Source organism: Coffea arabica, chromosome 3e, assembly GCF_036785885.1.
Source record: "Coffea arabica cultivar ET-39 chromosome 3e, Coffea Arabica ET-39 HiFi, whole genome shotgun sequence".
In the NCBI taxonomy this organism is placed as follows: Eukaryota; Viridiplantae; Streptophyta; class Magnoliopsida; order Gentianales; family Rubiaceae; genus Coffea; species Coffea arabica.
The window spans coordinates 44,988,610-45,004,854 of record NC_092315.1 but is presented as its reverse complement, the minus strand read 5'-3'; the positions used below and the strand labels follow the sequence as shown (position 1 = coordinate 45,004,854).

The following is a 16,245-nucleotide window of genomic DNA, read 5'->3' as shown; positions in this document are numbered from 1 at the left end:
AACAACACAATTAATTATGATGATGTTACATTGTGTGATGATTTTGTTAAGGCTGACATCCCTCCTGATATACCTTTTTTGTCTATCTTATACAATTATTTGGCCCAGACAAAACTCGTAGATGCATTCAATGAGCCAGTCAGTAAATGGCTCTCCAAACGCTGTTGCTCTCGAAATCAAGGAAAGTCCAATGGTATGCATACATTTAGTAGATAAAATAAAGTCATTTTTTCGTATCGTAGAGCTACTTTTTCTTTAATTGTAATGGTGTGCACCCGAATGTTGTCGAAGCATGCATATTTTGTAGTTAACATTTAATGCTTTAATGGCATATTATTTTGTATTATCCGAAAGTCCACCGATTGGCTAATCAGGGACCTCATTGAAGTGTCCCTACAGAATAGATGCACCTCAAATTTTTTATATTTTTTAAGTATAACTCCGTCAGAGATATCTTAATGATCTGAAATATCATTTTTGTTATAACGTCCAGTCCAATTTAGCTTTGTAACTGAGCAGTATAGGCATTGCTAATGTGTTGTTGATAGTTGAATAGTTATATTATACAATGTAGGCAGAGCGTGCGGCAATTTCAACACACTGTGATAAGGATGCATGTCATGTATTTTCACCATCATCCTAGGTGATAAATTTTTATCATTACATCACATATTTATAGTATCTTGTTAATTGGATACTTCGACAGCATATATCATTAACCGTATGTTCCATTAACTGTATTGACTGATTTGCCATCGTTACGCGTTTCAGGAAAGAAATAACACCTAGGGATTGCGACTAACTGTTGACGTCAACTCCCCTCAGTTGCAGGTTGATGAATGATATGTACCTACAATTTTTATGAATACAAAACAATTGGTTGTTCCAAATATCCGTTTCCCAAGTTCACCTCATTTACTGATGTTTGTACTTGTCCAGAGAAGATATTACTCAGTTTCGATCGGTTCCGTATTGTAAGCTTGTTTTAATATACAATGATGTGAGACGCGGAAGCAAAGATTGGACCTTAGAGTACACGTTGCGAATTGATGGAGTTGAACCCAACTTGGACCACTCAAGAACGAATTCAACGGTGGAGGACGCCACAATCAAGTGTGATCGCTTGATTGATAAGTCAATAAACAACCTAGGAGCCACGCTAGGATGTTCAACTTAGCTTTCACAAGCTAAAGGAATTTGCCTTAATGCAAGACGAAATTCTGAAATTTATTAATAATATCGCAAAAACTGCATGTAAAACATGACTTAAGGCTATTTATAGCCTTGACTAAACCCTAATAAAGCTTGGAAAATACAAAAGAAATTCGGCCAGCGCACATCCTTCACTTGGCCGAATATTAGCCCAACAACCTATGGCCCGTAACTGCGGCCGTACAGCTCAGCGTAGCCACTTAACTGCGGCCCAATCCGCCGTTCGAACCTTGACCACTTGCATTTTCAACCGTAAGCAATACTTTAGTAGTCTCGCCAGGATCTTCTAACTCAATCCCTTCAATGGGCGGTTTCTCTTGGGCTTGGACGACATAAACCAAGGCTTGAAGCGACTCCTTGAATCTCTTGGATCGTGCTCGTGTCACTGGGTCTTGGGGCACCTTTACAGAGTCTACTTGAATACCATGGGTCTCGTCCGCATCATTCCCCTCCTCTTGAAAAGGATTTGCCCTCAAATCGTGGTCGTCCCCTGCAAGAAACGGACTTAAATCAGCGACATTGAATGTAGCACTAACATTATACTCACCAGGCAAATCTAAGCAGTAGGCATTGTCATTGATGCGCTCAAGGACTTGAAAAGGCCCATCTCCTCTTGGTGATAGCTTGCTTTGTCGTTGCTTTGGGAATCTCTCCTTGCGCAAGTGTAACCAGACCCAATCGCCAGGTTCAAAGATAAGCTGGCGCCTGTGCTTGTTTGCTTGTTGTACATATTGGGCCGTCCTCCTCTCGATGTTGGCACGAACCTTGTCGTGCAATGACCTAACGAACTCGGCCTTCTTCTTGCCATCTAGGTTTACATGCTCAGAAGAAGGTAATGGCAACAAATCCAAGGGGGTTAAGGGGTTAAAACCATACACAATCTCAAAAGGTGAGAATTGTGTAGCACTATGCACAGCCCTATTGTATGCAAATTCTACATGAGGTAGACACTCCTCCCATGACTTGAGATTTTTCTTTATAATTGCACGTAGGAGCGTGGATAATGTCCTATTCACTACCTCAGTTTGTCCATCCGTTTGAGGATGACTAGAAGAAGAGAACAACAGTTTGGTTCCCAACCTACCCCATAGAGACTTCCAGAAATAGCTCAAAAACTTGACATCTCTATCAGACACGATAGTCCTAGGTATGCCATGCAAACGAACAACTTGTTTAAAGAATAAGTCAGCAATGTGCAAAGCATCATCCGTTTTATGACATGCAATAAAGTGAGCCATTTTGGAAAACCTGTCTACCACAACAAATATGGAATCATGACCACGTTTAGATCGAGGTAGACCAAGTACGAAATCCATGAAAATGTCAATCCAAGGTTGGTGAGGTATAGGTAAAAGAGTATACAAACCGTTTGGGTTGACCCGAGACTTAGCTTTGTGGCACACACCACACCTTTCAACAATCCTCTCCACATCCCGGCGCAAGCGTGGCCAGTAGAAGTGATCCTGCAACATAGCTAAAGTCTTGGTGACACCAAAGTGTCCCATTAGTCCACCACTGTGTGACTCATGGACAAGTAAGTCACGAATAGAATCTTGGGGAATGCATAACTTAGTAAGATAGAATAAGAAACCATCATGCACATAGAATTTTTCAAAGTTAGCCCTCCCACAATTCCCATAGGCATTTGAAAAGTCAGGGTCACTTGTATACAAGTCTTTCATAAGCTCAAACCCTAGGAGTTTTGCATCTAAAGCAGTGAGCAAGATGTGTCTACGAGATAAAGCGTCAGCCACTACATTAGACTTACCTGTCTTGTACTTGATGATGTATGGGAATGACTCGATGAAGGCTACCCATCGGGCATGCCTTTTGCTTAATTTTTGTTGTCCCTTGAGGTACTTGAGGGACTCATGGTCAGTTTGGATGACAAATTTCCTGGCGCGGAGGTAGTGTTGCCAGGTTTCTAAGGCACGTACAAGGGCGAGCAACTCCTTGTCATAGGTAGAGTAGTTGAGAGCCGCACCACTTAGCTTCTCACTGAAATAGGCGATTGGCTTGCCACCTTGCATTAGTACGGCTCCTAGTCCAACACCTGATGCATCACATTCCACTTCAAAAGTAAGATCAAAGTTAGGTAGTGCAAGAAGTGGTGCATGTGTGAGTTTGTGTTTTAATAATTGGAAGGCCTTATCTTGTGCTTCCCCCCAAAAGAACTTCTCATATTTTTTCATGACCGTGGTAAGAGGTGCAGTAATGGTGCTAAAATCCTTCACGAAGCAGCGATAGAAGCTTGCTAGGCCATGGAAGCTGCGCACTTCACTTACAGAGGTAGGCGTTGGCCACTCTTGGATGGCCTTGACCTTTTCTGCATCCACATGAATGCCATGCGCACTTACCACATATCCAAGAAACACAACACGATCAGTGCAAAATGTGCACTTCTTAAGGTTGGCATATAGCCTTTCCTTTCGAAGTACATCAAAAACAGCTTTGAGGTGCTCAAGGTGCTCCTCTAAGCTCCTGCTATAGATCAAGATATCGTCAAAGTAAACCACTACAAATTTCCAAAGAAAAGGTCTCAAAACATGGTTCATCAGACGCATGAAAGTACTAGGGGCATTAGTTAAGCCAAAAGGCATCACTAGCCACTCTTATAGACCATGTTTAGTTTTGAAAGCAGTTTTTCACTCATCACCTTCTTCCATTCTTATTTGGTGGTAACCACTTTTCAAATCAATTTTAGTAAAGATAATGGCACCATGCAGTTCATCTAACATATCATCTAACCTAGGAATAGGGTGACGATACTTTACCGTGATCGCGTTGACTGCTCTACAGTCGGTGCACATTCTCCAAGTTCCATCCTTCTTAGGCACGAGAATCACAGGTACAGCACACGGACTTAGATTTTCTCGAGCCCAACCTTTCCTTAGTAACTCCTCCACTTGCCTTTGCAATTCCTTAGTTTCCTCAGGGCCCATGCGATAGGCCGGTTTGTTAGGTAATGGAGCTCCAGGAATGAGGTCAATCTGGTGCTCGATTTCCCTTAAGGGTGGTAGTCCATCGGGCACATCCTCAGGAAAAATGTCCTCAAATTCCTGTAAAAGAGACAAGATACAAGGAGGTAAAGAGTCAGTAGGTATGGATGAGATGACTAACTCTTCTTTGCACACAAGTACAAGTAAGAGTTGGTTAGAAGACAAAGCTCGCTTTACATCTTTGACTTTTGCTAGCAAGCTTGGTTTCCCCTTACTTTCTCCTCTCATGGCCGACTCACTTGTAGCCTTTTTCCTCCCTAAGGGTTCGGCCATACTCTCAATTTTTTTGTCCTCACTTTTTTCTTGCTTTTTTTTCTCAAGTTCTAGCTTATACTCCCTTTGGAGTTTCATTTGATCTTCATACACTTGTTTTGGTGTGAGGGGTACAAGAGTCACTTTTCGATTACAATGAGTAAAGACGTATTTGTTGGTTTTCCCTTTGAACTTCACATCTCGGTCGTATTGCCAGGGTCGCCCAAGAATGAGATGGCTTGCTTGCATTGGCACTACGTCGCAAGTGACTTCATCTTCATACTTGCCAATTCGAAATGGCACTTTCACTTGTCGAAATACACGGACCTCCCCTTCATTGTTCAACCATTGAAGGCGATAAGGTCTAGGATGTCTGATGACTGGGAGCCCTAGCTTCTCTACCATGAGTAGACTAGCTACATTGGCACAACTGCCACTATCAATAACAACACTACAAATCTTATCCTTGATATGACATCTCGTGTAGAAAAGGTTATCCCGTTGTATCTCTATTTCCTCTTCCTTGGCGCGGGTGATGAGGACCTTTCGAACCACCAAGCATCCAATCTCCTCATGTGTGGGTATCTCCTCACTTGAATCATCCCCTTCACCCTCTAGAGGTGTCATCCCTTCGTATTCCTCCTCTTTATCGGACACAATCTCGCCATTTGGCAATAGTAGCATAGCCCTTTGGTTGGCACATTGAGATGCAATATGACCATAGCCTTGACACTTAAAGCACTTAGTGTCTCAGCCACGCGGCTTAGAAGCTCCATTATTAGTCTTAAATTCAAGTTTGGCCGTTGCCTTGGGTGGAAAGGCATTCGGCCTTGGTGGTTGAGACGGAGCCGTGGCCTTCTCCTCCCTCTTTGGTTGAGGGGTATGCCAATTTCCAGCTTGGTACGTGGTGCTAGACCGTGTACTTCCCCTCCTCTTGAGGCGTCATTCAACTGTAACCGCCTTCTCCAACATTTCATTCATGTCGAGGTAGTGTTGGAGTTCCACTACTTCGGCAATCTCGGGCCTCAAACCATGCAAAAATCGAGCCATAGTGGCTTCTCCATCCTCACGCAAGTCTGCCTTCATAATGGCCATCTCCATCTCTTTATAATAATCCTCGACTGACAAGGAACCTTGGGTGAGAGATTGTAACCGTCAGTGTAAGTCACGGCTATAGTAGCTCGGCACGAACCTTTTCCTCATGAGACTCCTCATCTCATCCCAAGTCTCCACGGCCCTTTCACGATTTCTTCTTCGGCTTAGTCGTAATTGGTCCCACCAAATGGAGGCATAGTCAGTGAACTCCACGGCTGCAAGTTTTACTTTTTGTTCCTCCGAGTAGGTGTGGCACTCATAGACCAATTCGATTTTCCGTTCCCATTCCAAGTAGGCTTTGGGATCGGACTTGCCTTGGAAGGAAAGAATTTTGAGTTTGACCCCCTTAATGGTGTTGTCTCCTCGCCTTTGTGCACGGTGATCAGCTTGGTACCTCCCCTCAAATGGATCCTCTTCATCATTGGAGTACACCGATTCCTTGCCTTTACTCGAGCTATGTAGATTCCTCGAGTTTTCCATCTGATCAATCCGGTCATGCAATGGTTCAATGGAGGTTTTAAGCAATTGCTTGAACTCCCCCATCATGGCATTTAGGCATAGTTGAAGGTCCATTGCTTGGTCACCAACTCCACTAGACATGCTTAGGTACACCTGTAAAAGAAAACAAAACAAAACGACTTCTTCTCTTCTTTTTTTTTTTTTTTTTTTACAATGTAGAGGTCACTCACACTCGTGTGTCACTCAAGTGTATCACTCTCTAAGAATCTCACCAACAATTCCTTGACTTGCTAGTTGCTCGGGTTGAACAAACTAGGCGTCACCGCAAGGTACGTTCTTGACTAATCAACAAGTGACACAAGAGGGTAGCTATGAATGGAGGTGAATGAGGATCTAGACGCAATCTAAAACTCAGAATAGGACGAACAATAACTAAGACTCGGAAGAGAAAGCAAAACAAATGAACTCAAAGCTGAAATATTGAAAATCCTAGAAAACTCTTCTCGTGACCCAAATTTCTGGAATTTTGTGAGCTGCTGGTTCGTGGTCCGTTGGTCAGTGTTTGGAGGTAGTTTGGTGCTGGTTTGAGGTAGAGGTCACCCCTCAAATTGCAACCCAATCGGCTCACCAAGTGGTGCTCAACCGGATCAAAATTGTGGGCTGATGAGGGCTTGGCAAAGGTGTAGCGGTTGGTTTTTTTTTTTTTTTGGAAACAAGGCTTGAGGAAAGTGGTTGGGCTGATGTGGACAGATCAAGGAGTTTTAGGAAGGTTTGGATTTGGTTTGTTGATTTTCTTGGCTGCTATCAATCCCAACGAAATTAGGATGAGTTGGAGTCAAGGTGGGACTTGGTGTACAATTAGGAAACTAGAGCCAATATCTTTCTTTCCTTTTTTTTTTTGGCTCAAAGATTCTTTCAATCACGAAGTTCCAGTCCCAAAAGTCGGATCTCCAATCAAGGCTTGCCAAGGCAATATGGCCGAATGTCTCAAGGGCAAGAAATCGTAAAATCTGAAACAAGGCTTCAAGAATTTCCAAGAGCAGCCTTTGGATGTCCAAGAACTTCAAGAAATTTGTTCAAGAAGCTCAAGAGCTACCCCAAGTATGTTTTGGTATCCAAGATTTGCAAGGAACAACACAAGATCGCAAGGAACCAAGGCAAATAGATTCGACAACCACCCAAGAAGACAAATTCCAGAAATATGTTTCAAGAACAAGATATGCGACACCTTTTTTTTTTTTATTTCTGCTGGGTTGTTTACACGACCCACAGACGCAAGACTCCAAACAGAATTAGACCAAGAACTAGACAAAAACTAGCAACAGGTAATGACGGACAAATCTGGACAGATTACTATGACGACAAACCCAACTCAAGATGCGACAAGGATGGAAACCCTAGCCGCCGCTCTTGTTGTCTTCTTTTGTTTTATGGACAAGACACAGATGATAATTCTGGGCAGAAACAAGACAGGCACGCAACAACGAAGACAAACAAAACAGTTTTGGATTTGACAAGAAGGACAACAACGATTCACAAAACCCTAATACGTAGCTACGACTATGGAAGATAAAAGACAGATTCAAAGGCAATAAAAGGGATATACGTGATACCTCTATCCTTGCTCTGATACCAGATGATGTGAGACGCGGAAGCAAAGATTGGACCTTAGAGTACACGTTGCGAATTGATGGAGTTGAACCCAACTTGGACCACTCAAGAACGAATTCAATGGTGGAGGATGCCACAATCAAGTGTGATCGCTTGATTGATAAGTCAATAAACAACCTAGGAGCCACGCTAGGATGTTTAACTTAGCTTTCACAAGCTAAAGGAATTTGCCTTAATGCAAGACGAAATTCTGAAATTTATTAATAATATCGCAAAAACTGTATGTAAAACATGACTTAAGGCTATTTATAGCCTTGACTAAACCCTAATAAAGCTTGAAAAATACAAAAGAAATTCGGCCAGCGCACATCCTTCACTTGGCCGAATATTAGCCCAACAACCTATGCCCCGTAACTACGGTCGTACAGCTCAGCGTAGCCACTTAACTGCGGCCCAATCCGCCGTTCGAACCTTGACCACTTGCATTTTCAACCGTAAGCAATACTTTAGTAGTCTCGCCAGGATCTTCTAACTCAATCCCTTCAATGGGCGGTTTCTCTTGGGCTTGGACGACATAAACCAAGGCTTAAAGCGACTCCTTGAATCTCTTGGATCGTGCTCGTGTCACTGGGTCTTGGGGCACCTTTACAGGGTCTACTTGAACACCATGGGTCTCGTCCGCATCATACAATCTCTCAATGAATTAGTGCTTGTTGACAGTAACTCTAAAATTACTTCAGACATTAAGTGTCTAGCACCAGATTTGCGGTGTCTAGTACCAGATTTTTTAGACATTAGATGTCTAGCATCAGATTTTTCAGACATGAAGATGTCTAATACCAGATTTACGGTGTTTGTGGATGAACATTTACTAAATGCAGTCATGTTGTCCCTACCAGGGAATGCCGCATATATATGATACAAGAAGTTCATAAGTTGTTACAACTTATTAATGTGCTTGTACAGACACCTTGTCATGTTCGTTTATGTTAAAACTTAGCTATGTGATTTACAATTGTATTAACGATGAGTATTACAGATAGAATTATAAGAACTTCAATAGGTATCACTCCTTTAGTACGAAAAGAAAGTTACAATTGGCATCTGGGATTGGTTCCACACGACCACATGCCAAGTAACAGTTTCACAGAAGAACATGATACTTCGTTGGGACAACTAATTTGAAAGTGGGATAACTAATATTTAAAATGCAACAAATAGTCATAACGAGATGTACAGATTGAGTTACAACCAGTTAGGTGTATGTTACAATTCATTACAACTAATTAATTTGCAATCGGCAGCTTTTCATCTTCTCTAATTAAAACTAGTGATATTATAACTAGTGATTTTACAACTAGTGATATTCCTCGATGTTACAACTAGTGATACTACAACTAGTTAACATCCGATGAACCTTTCCTTTTCTCTTACTTGTGCAATTGCCCTTGGCACAAACAATAATTCCTCCCTTCGACACATTAAATTTCTTAGGCACTTTATGAAGTGTCTAATGAGAATACAGAGATGATCGTTTCGAACTCCAAAATATTTGATGTAGCGAGACCTTCTTAAGTATCTCATTAAAATAGCGAGATCTTCCCAAACATCAAGCAAACCTGGATGCTTTTAATTGGCTCACAAGAGCTTGATTTAAAACTGAACACTGTATTGATGAGACTGTAATCCCTGTTATAGGGAGGTTGAAGATAAAAAAAATGAATCGAGTACACGGGTCCATTGCCGCTTTAATATAAAGAGAAATTGGAAGTGTGAAGTTGAATAACAATGCAGGCGAAAATGAAAGGGAGAAGAACAAACTGGAGTCTGTGTAAGGGATATACGCCTACAAGGGAGGCCTTTTATAGTCCGTAATACCCTTTAATATGGTAAAATATCAGACCCCAATGCATATAAGGCCAATTAGTACATCACGGAAGTGGAAGCTATAGAGTCACATGCAGCGCCTGAATCATGTCGGATTAGAATACTTATGTACAAAGCGTGAAATTTGTAGTGCCAAGAGTCTTGTTTCGTGTTACATCGTGTTGCAAATCAGTTACAAACTTTAGCACAATTTTTGGGGAGACATGTATGAACCCATACTGTGATGTGTTCGTCGTCCAAATTTAACAACAGGTACACTTATGTACATATGAAAACTGTTAATTTAAACGTTCCATTAACATACAACAAGGTTAACGTAGTCCTTCTCATCGGACCTGATTCTAGACTACACCAATTCAAAAGTTACAAGGTACACATAACAATGTACAAATGGGAGAAGATTCAATTTTGTCAAACTACAGTCACATCTTACTTAATGAAATTCAAGCATTACCAACATCCTACCATACCCGTCTTGCTTCTTTCAAGTTTGAAAAGCTGTCCAAAAGCTTAGAGTTCTTTGCTGAGGTACACAATCAAGTTGGGTACAACACTCAATACTTGCCAACATTTTCCTATCCAATTTAAACATAATAGTAATTTTTCATGTCCATGGTAACAACTATTTTCCACAATTCCAGATGTAAATTAGGAAAAAAATATAAGCAAATTATAATACCTCTGTAAGCCAAACAGCTAATCTTCTGCTCCAATACTCTAGGAATGTCATGATGAAAATACCACTATCACAACTGTTCATGTTGACCTTACATTAGAGAGGTTGGAGTTTATATGTTGTAATAAAATATTTGCAGCTGTAACAATTAAACATGTGAGAAATAAAACTATTTACACTTTATTTGGTGAGTGATGAGAGACATCGACAAGTGCAAACGAGAAACTGGAGAAGTCAATAGCGAGGCCAAACTTTGTCGCCACGATCAACCCCAAGGCACGTTTCTATAGCACCAAAGATTATGTCAAGCAGATTAGAAACACTACAATATAGTCCTCTTCTCTTGTAATGCATTTAGGTGACAGTACAACATATCAGTCGATTAAGTACACTTATGTCTTTACTCTTTGCTTGATCGCTATTAGGATCTAGCAGGTACATTTGTCTCTGTGAGACATCAAAACTGTAAACAAATCAATACCCCTCTGTGCATACCGGAACAAGTATCTGAAACGAATGAGGTATAAAAAAAATAACACAGAAAAGGAATGTAACCTGATTCTACATTTTTGGATATTCAACATCTAATAAAAAAGTCTTGAGTTAAAGGTGCTAATTGCATACCCACTCACAATTCGCGGGATCAACCCCTGTATTGTTATTGCGAATCTTGAATAGCTTTTTCAGCTTAGCAGATAAGCTGGTATCAGACTGCTTGTCGAATTTTTTCATTTTTAAAATTTTTTCCTACAACCAATAACATAGGCGAGTAGAAGACATCAGTAATAGTGTACTGGCTCGTCATACCAATTTAGATATGATGCTGAAAAAATTTAACACATTACAAGATGCAGTCCAAATTTCATACTCACAACTGGGGTTCAACGATGTAGCGTTCAAGTAACTAACACCTAACATATATACATAGTCAAGTAACGATGGGTTCAACGATCTAATCTCTCTTTTACATATCAAGTAACTAACACCTAATATGATGTACATTTTTGTAAACTGATTGTACCTCATAAATCATCCTGTGTAAGATACTCACAGACAAACAAAGACTGCTCATACAAGTAAAATTACACATCTACTATAGGGAGATGCATAAATTGATCAAAGGGCTAAATAACTGTTCCAAATTTATGTGTACAATTATACTACCTTTTATAGATATACGCAATTAAGTAACTAATATCTAACATAATGTATATTTTTATAAACTAATTGTACCTCATACATCACTCCGTGTAAGATGCTTATAGATAAATTAGTATTATTCATATAGATAAAATTATAAACCCACTGCAGCCTACAAGGAGATGCACAAGTGGGCCAAAACATCAATAATCATTCCAAATGTATGCATGCCATTGCACCATGCATATTGCAAACTATGCATATTGCTGTGATGACTAATTGCAATATGCATGTGAGTAAATAACCGCATGTTTAACAATTTCTATGCATCGTATTGATGAATAACATATTGTTCATTCTGATAATATATGGTGTACATCACACACCTTATCTAGGTCAATAATCATTTCAAAGTTATACATACCATTGCAGTACCTTTTACAGATATACACAGTCAAGTAACTAATACCTAACATGATGTATATTTTTATAAACTGATTGTACCTCATAGATCACCCCGTATAAGGTGCTTTTAGGCAAATTAGTATTACTCGTACAAGTAATATTACACATCTACTGCAGCTTGTAAGGAGATGCCCAAGTTGGTCAAGGCACCAATAACCTTTTCAAAGGTATGCATACCATTACACTATCTTTTATAGATATGCACATTCAAGTAACTAATACCTAAAATGACGTACATTTTAGTAAACTAATTGTATTTATACATCACACTGTATAAGGTATTTACAGACAAGTCAGTACTACTCATACAAGTAAAAAACATTTACTAAAAATCAGTACAAGTTGTGACTATAATAGCTAATTGCAATATGCATGTGGACAACTAACTGCATATTCAATAATTTGTACACATTGTATTTGGTCGGTTACACGGTGTACATTATTTCAATCAGATTATACATTCACTAAGTATGTATGTACTTGTCATTCATTGAAATAAACTATCTATCTAATTTAATGCACTCTCGTTAGAACTAATGGTCAATTTCATAGACGATTGTAACAAATAACCATCTAGTAAAAGCATCTGATATAAATGTTATTAATGACTAACATGCTATACATTCCAATAAATACGGTGTACATCACATACCTTGTCTAGACAAAATCTTACAAGTTATTCAAAGTTACGACATACTTTAAAAGCAATTACAAGTAGTAAAATTTATATCTTGCAACAAGTTACACCATACTTTAAAAGCAATTACGAGTAGGTAAATATCATTATAATCATGTTATGGAATACCTTTCAATAAGTGTACCTTCTTGATGTTGTCAAGCCATCCTAATCCTTGTTTAGGTAGACTTTTCGGATGCTAAAACCTATGACAAAATCATATATGTGAGTAATGGTCGTATAGTGTCACAGTTGTGCACAATAGGTTTCCGATAATATACATGTTGTTAGATGACAGTTACGGTTTATAGTCATAAATGTACGCATTGTGAGTCAGACATTACAGTGTTGTACTCTATATTTCATTCGTGGAATTTACAATAACTCACTTTGCTTATCTTTTATCTTTGTATGTGTCAATCTACTGTGATGTAAGTGCCCATACATAGTCGGTAATACAGTTTAAACTATATGGTGTCACTGCTATCCTGCAACAAGGAAAAAAAAAAGCAAGGAACAATTACCTTCACACTCTCCCTGTTATTTTATATATCTATAAACATCCTAAGTCATTTAATTCGTCTATTGAGTCAAATTTACAAACACTTGGCATGCATAAGTTCCCTGTGCATACGTTTTTTAAGTTGGCTTTCAATGTATCTAATTTGTGCTACCCATATGATTTTCTTGCTTAGGAGTTTTCACCGGAGTTCCAATTTCATTACTCATGTCACACTGTCTTAAACAAGTTGTATGAACAAAATCATGCAAGTAAATTCATCCCCCTTCTGTCGCAAAACAAGCCAAATAGTGCAATGAGTTTGCAATATTCTTACCTTTGGGGTTTAGTCCAATTCGATTGAGTCTATTTCTGTTTCAGATCTCACCAACTTCTGTCTTTTTGCAGCCTTTATGAAAAATTTTTGTCCCGCAATAGTTACTTCTTGTGTTCCCTCAGTATACTGATTGATGATACTATATTTCTGCAACACTTTCTCCAAAAATCTCTCATTTGAAATTTTTCAATTTGGGGTAGGGATATTATTTTGCTGATACTCTGGAATTGTGAATGAATGTTTACAAGATATGTTTTTGGAGGGAGACCAAAATTTTATTTCATTTGAAGATTTCAGATGAAGAGTCGTGCCTCATTAATTTGAGCGGGAATTTTTGGAACGGACAGTTGAGGTATATTAACGGAGTCCGTTAGCCTCTCAAATGTTTTTTTTTTATTTTTTCTCTACTCACTTACTAAAACAGCGTCGTTTCCTTTGTTGCTGCCTCCATTATACGTGGCTTGTTGCAGTCCTCTCATTTCCTTTTGTGAGAGGACTGCTCAGGGACGGTCGACCTGATGACCGTCCCTGCCCCAAATCCTTATATACCCAAAGCTTTCTTGGGTATTTGGCAAAGAATTTTGTTCTCTACCGATGTAGTGCCTTTCTTTTAAAGTTGCTGCTCGTTATTTTGAACAAATGTGTGAAATTTATCAAAATGAGCCAACAAAAAGTGTAATTTTTCTTCATCTGTGTAATTTTTCTTCATCTGTTATTTGCTTGTGCTCTTTTCTCTAGTGATTTTGTTCAAGAGATTTAGAGGTGGCAATTTGTCCCAAATCCCAATGGGTTACCCATACCCATAGGGACTTTGGGCGGGATGAGTATTAAAATTTGATATTGGGTTTAAAATGGGACAAATCCCAATTGTACCCATTAATTGATGGGAAATTTTGAAAAATACTTGAGTACCCATTGGGCTCAAATAGCAAGGGCTCCGTCTGGATTAATTATTTTTGGGGGGTGTTTTTGAAATATTTTATTGTAGTAGTGTATGAAAAATTTTTACTATAAATTTTTTTTGAAATATTTGATATACTAATATGGATGGGATGTTTTTTTGAGTTATTGTATATTACTGTAACATTCTATTTGAAAATTTTATTTTTTGAAAAAATAGTCAATCCAAACGGAGTCTTAGATTCAAAAATTATCTTTAACAATTTTTATAGTCACACCAGCAAATATAATCTAGTAGTATTCCTAGTCATTATCCACAAGAATTTCCAGCATTTCAGTCAGTTTAGACCTGCCATTCTTGGAAAATGATGAGGATAAATATTCAACACCCTAAGTATCTTGGCCATCTTGATATATGTTGGAATATGGCTGTATATCTATTTTTTTCTTTATTTGTTAATCCAATTTTTGGCGGGAATCCTGAGTATAAAGCACTTGCATGTTTATTTAATAAAACTAAAAGAAATTTAATAAGTCAAAAATATTAAAATTATATAAAAAATAAAAAATGAATTAAAGGAAAAAAATATGTAGAAAATAGATTTGGGTATTGGGCGGGATCAATCTAAACCCATCCCAAAGTGATCCCGCCCAAATTAGTCCCAAAACACATATGGGTAAGGTTGGGCCCAAACCCATATGACTCGGTTCCATTTCAAACCCAAGCAAATCCCGCCCATCCCACCCATTTTGCCACCTCTAAAGAGATTGCACCGGTCGATGTCGGATGAATTTTTTGTTTGTCCGGCCTGCACTTGCTATTTCAGCGCAAGATTTCATGGTTACTAGCGTTACTACCCTCGGAGAAATGGAAACAAGCCTCCTTTTGTATCAATTTCATACAAACGGTGCCAATTTATGAAGGTCGATAATTCAAAGTCTAGCTGTGACACAAAACTTGCATAGAATAAGGAAACAAAGGAGGAAATTGGGTCGAACACGAGCCACTCCAATGCTTAATCAGTGCGCTGTCTCTTAGAGAGAGAGTTTGGAAGGAGTGAGTTACATTTTTGTACGTTGGTAAGGGGTATTTATAGATGCACGAACGCGACATGTGCCTTATTTATTATTAGTGGCAGGGGGGAGGGGGTAACAACCTTTTGAAATATTACAATTTTATCTATAATATTTCATAGAAATTTGGATAAATTATGCATAGCCCCTCTATGATTTTGCATAATGACCTTCCTAAGGTTTCAAAATAGTCACACAAGCCTCTTGTGATTTTACGTAAAGTGAAAATGGACGGAATGTAAAATTAGTTATGGCGATTAGACCACACACGCTCTAAAAGTACATGTAGACAATGGAATTTTAATTAAATTCTAAAAATTACCATTGGTCTATAAAATATTTTTTATCCAATCGGATATTGTCATATGGCACGTACACTTGGAAAAATTGGTTATTAAATGATCAATTATATTTTGCCACGTGTCAAGGAGAGTTGTTCCAGATCAATTCAAATTGCAGGGATATCTCCACCAACCAAATCATATCATATCACATGTTTATTGGATAAATATCTAAATATTTATTTCTTATTAAAGGGATAATATTTAGAGTTGTTTAAATCCAAATATATTTCTTATGTACTGCAATAGCCTGGCCAGTCAAACGGCGCCACGTCACGTGTCCCCACGAGTTTGGCCAATCGAGAAATTATTTATCTCTTTATTAATAAATATAAAATGAAGAGATAATATTTGACTAGCACAGTCCTAATATGACTGCATGTCTTGCAAGACAAGTAAAGTGGTACACAGGTCTTCAACCTCTACCTCTTACCACAGTTATAAATAGGGGTCTCTCAACCAAATCAAAGACACACAGACACACAGAGATACCAAGAGGCATCTCATACGTTCAAAGCATTGAAACTCCAAGCTACAAAGGTCCGGCTCTTCAAGCTCTCCAAGTCTCCTATATATCAAGACTTGAGTCTTCAAATATCTTCTAAAGTTTTTCAAATCTTCT

General features: G+C 38.8%; 1 pseudogene; it reads right to left on the bottom strand.

The window, feature by feature from the left end:
• Window positions 1–1,412: 1,412 nt before the first annotated feature.
• Window positions 1,413–6,158, bottom strand: LOC140038556 (uncharacterized; annotated as a pseudogene).
• Between the last annotated feature and the right edge of the window lie 10,087 nt (window positions 6,159–16,245).